The sequence below is a fragment of the Lycium barbarum genome, chromosome 4, assembly GCF_019175385.1.
Source record: "Lycium barbarum isolate Lr01 chromosome 4, ASM1917538v2, whole genome shotgun sequence".
NCBI classification, from domain to species: domain Eukaryota; kingdom Viridiplantae; phylum Streptophyta; class Magnoliopsida; order Solanales; family Solanaceae; genus Lycium; species Lycium barbarum.
The window spans coordinates 108,862,384-108,866,585 of record NC_083340.1 but is presented as its reverse complement, the minus strand read 5'-3'; positions in this window follow the sequence as shown (position 1 = coordinate 108,866,585).

Below are 4,202 nucleotides of genomic sequence, written 5' to 3'. Positions count from 1 at the left end.
CTCGGGGAATTCTAAAAAAAAACATTCGCAAGAGTTCCCCTTATAATATGGCGCTACCATCCTGCCACAACAACCCATAATATCGATGCCACACAGGGCCACAACGTAACAACATAAAATTTTTGGCCACACATGACCCAAAAGCATAAAAGGAAATATACATACCTTATGATCTTGACGTCTCATCTTGGGCTTCTTCCAAGGACTGAAATAAATGTGGGTATTTGGATCGCATACTTTCTTCAGATTCCCATGTCATCTCCTCTCGTTTACTGCTTCTCCATAGAATCTTAACCGAGGCCACCTCTTTGTTTCTAAGCCCCCGTACTTGCCTGTCTAATATGGCAATGGATACCTCTTCATAAGTCAATATTTGGTGACGTAGGCCTACCACATCGGGAACACATAACCTGCCTCGACATCGGAGAACTCCGTCTCCCGAAATATCAAATGATGACTCCTTTTCTGAGGGAGTGTATCTCTGTACTGCATTAGCATGGGATCCTCATATTGTCGCTCTTTTACTTCCGCTACTAGCGATGAAACTGCTGAATTCTGAATAGTAGCTCCACTGCTACCTGAGTCCACTACTCGGACTCCTAGGCTAGCTAACTGTTGAAGCTCACGGGCCATCTCTTTCTTTTCTGGTCGTACATCACTTAGACTTCCCATCGACCTACGGCTAAGAGCGTCAGCCACCACATTTGCCTTTCCGGGGTGGTACAGGATCTCAACATCATAGTCTTTTAGCAACTCTAGCCATTGTCGTTGCCGCAAATTCAACTCTTTCTGCTTAAAGATGTATTGAAGACTCTTATGATCTATGTAAATATCCACGTGGACACCATATAAGTAATGTCTCCATATCTTTAATGCATGGACCACCGCGGCCAATTCTAAGTCATGGGTAGGATAATTCTGCTCATGTTTCCGCAATTGCCTTGAAGCATACGCAATCACCTTGCCATGTTGCATCAACACACAGCCTAGCCCAACACCTGAAGCGTCGCAATTCACAACGTATCCTTCCAATCCCTCTGGAAGTGTCAGAACTGGGGCAGAAGTCAATCGACCCTTTAACTCTTGGAAACTATGTTCGGAAAGCATCTGTCCATTGAAACTTGGCTGATTTCTGTGTCAACTTTGTGAGTGGTGCAGAAATAGAGGAAAACCCTTCAACGAATCTCCTGTAATAACCTGCTAAGCCCAGAAAGCTACGAACCTCCGTAGGAGTTGTGGGTCTTGGCCAAGTTTTCCCGACCTCAATCTTTTGACTATCCACTCGAATACCATCGGCTGCCACAATATGCCCTAAAAATGCCACTGAGTTCAACCAGAACTCACATTTGGAAAACTTTGCAAACAATTCTCGAGTTCGAAGAACTCCAAGGACAATACTCAAATGATCCGCATGTTCTGCTTCGGATCTAGAATACACCAAAATATCATCAATGAATACGATTACAAATGAGTCCAGAAAGGACCTGAACACATTATTCATCAAATCCATAAATACCGCTGGCGCATTAGTTAGCCCAAATGACATCACCCGGAATTCAAAATGACCATATCTTGTTCTGAAGGCTGTCTTAGGGATATCTTTCTCCCTAACCCTCACTTGATGATACCCGGACCTCAAATCAATCTTTGAAAACCATTTGGCGCCTTGCAATTGATCAAACAAGTCATCAATCCTTGGGAGAGGGTATTTATTCTTAATCGTTACTTTATTCAATTGCCTATAATCAATGCACATTCACAGGGAGCCATCTTTCTTTCGGACGAACAATACGGGCGCTCCCTACGGGGATGAACTAGGCCTAATGAAGCCTTTATCAAGCAAGTCCTTCAATTGCTCCTTCAACTCTTTCAATTCTGCGGGTGCCATTCTATATGGAGGAATAGATATAGGTGTGGTGCCTGGCAACACATCAATGGAAAATCAATCTCCCGTTCGGGAGGAAGGCCTGGAAGCTCTTCCGGGAACACATCCGGAAATTCGTTCACTATGGGAACTGACTGAAGAGTCGGCGATTCAGCCTCTACATCTTGAACTCGCACTAGATGATAAATGCACCCTTTTGTGATCATTTTCCTTGACTTTAGATAGGAAACAAACCTACCTTTTGGTGATGCCGTATTTCCTTTCCATTTTAACACTGGTTCTCCCGGAAACTGGAAACGAACCACCTTCATCCGGCAATCAACGTTGGCATAACAAGAAGCCAACCAATCCATGCCCATAATGACATCAAAATATGCCATTTCTAGCTCATGCAAATCAATCATAGTACGGCGATCATAAATCACAATCACACAATTCCTATATACTCGGCTAGCTATTACCGATTCACCCACGGGTGTAGACACCTCAAAAGGTTTGATAGACTCCGGCTCAATTATAAATCGACCCGCAATATATGGAGTAACATATGATAATGTGGAGCCCGGATCAATCAAAGCATATACATCATGAAAGAATACCGATAATATACCTGTGACCACGTCAGGAGAAGACTCAAGATCTTGGCGTCCAGCCAAAGCATAAATACGGTGCTGAGGACTGCTAGTACTGGGAGCTCTGGCCTGAAAATCGTGGAGGTGCACTGGTCGTAGAATAGCCCGAATGTCTAGGGAACTGTTGCCTGTGTCCGCCTCTGGACTCACTTATTGGGCCCGAAGATCTGGCCCTCTTGATATGTCCCCTATCCTGTTCACGTTCACTTCTCTGCTATTGTAGGCTTTCCTCTAAGTTCTGAGCATGTGCCTGAATGCGTGCAATATCCATACCGTCCTGAAGGGACGCAGTCAAGCATTTTTCCATCAGATGGGGCCCTAGGCCCTTTACGAATCGGTGTACCCTGTCGCCCATTTCTGCTACCATGGCCGAAGCATACCTGGCCAAGGAGTTAAAACAGAGGCTATACTCATGGGCACTCATGCTTCCTTGCCTCAAGTTCAAGTATTTATCGGCCCTTGCTCGCCTAACTTCTGGAGGCATATAATGACGGAGAAAAGCATCAACAAACTCTTGCCATACCGGGGGAGGTGCATTGACTCCCCGTGAAGCCATCCATACTGGGTTTGACCCAAAGAATTCCGGAGGGTTCAAAGTAATGAAATCACGGGCTCTTGCACTAACAGCCCTATCACCATACCCTGAACTTTGCCTCTAAGCCTGGGCCGCAACCAACTGGGTCAACAAATTAATGGCCTCTTTCACATCCTGGCCTGAAGCATCTGGTGGAGGAACTGGAGGTGCTGGAGCTGGGGCTGAGGCTCCCTCACGCTCTTCAGAGACAGGCATTGTCTTGGAGGACTTAGATTGACCCGCACTCTGGGACTCATCTTCCTCTACTACCGGTGGTGGTGCTCTTTCAGCCCGCTTTTCTACCACCGTCTTGCCCCTTTGGGCTGCTGTAGCCTTTTGTTTTAGGCATCTCTGAAATACACAACACACGATTTATAAACAAGAATTTCTTACATCATAGCTCTATCGCACGATTCTTATGGAGAAAGAAGGTCAATCATTCCTAAAATGTCCGCAGCTTCTTGTTTATAAGTGTGGCGCGCAACACACCCATAACCAAGACTCTACTAGAAACAGCTCGTAGATACACCCTAGGAATGAACTGCTCTGATACCACGTTTGTCACGAACCGACTCGGGGCCGCGACGAGCACCCGGTGCTAGCCCACCCCGGCACCCTCTTAGCTTACTCTTATGCTTACATCTAGGTGAGCCACATAATTATACATGCATTTCCATTCATTGGTCAACTAATCCCATTTGGACAACAACACATTTATATCATCGTAGGCATCTGTGCCACAACAATCTACAGGGGCCGACGAGGCCAACAAAATGACATACAAAATATAGGTCGACAAGGCCGGACATATCTAACCATATACACGTGGCTACGAGCCTCTAAGAAGAGTATAACATATCACATGAGCGGGACAGGACCCCGCTATGCCCATAATTATATACACAAAAGAATGAGTACCCAAAAGATATGGCTCCGAAGGAAATGGAGCTCTCTATGTAATCTCCGAATAGGCAGCTATGGATCAAGTCTGTCTCCCTGTGCACTTGCGGGCATGACGCAGCGTCCACAAACAAAAGGACGTCAGTACGAAGAATGTACTGAGTATGTAAAGCATGAGCAACATCAATAAATAAGCATCATGAACAACATA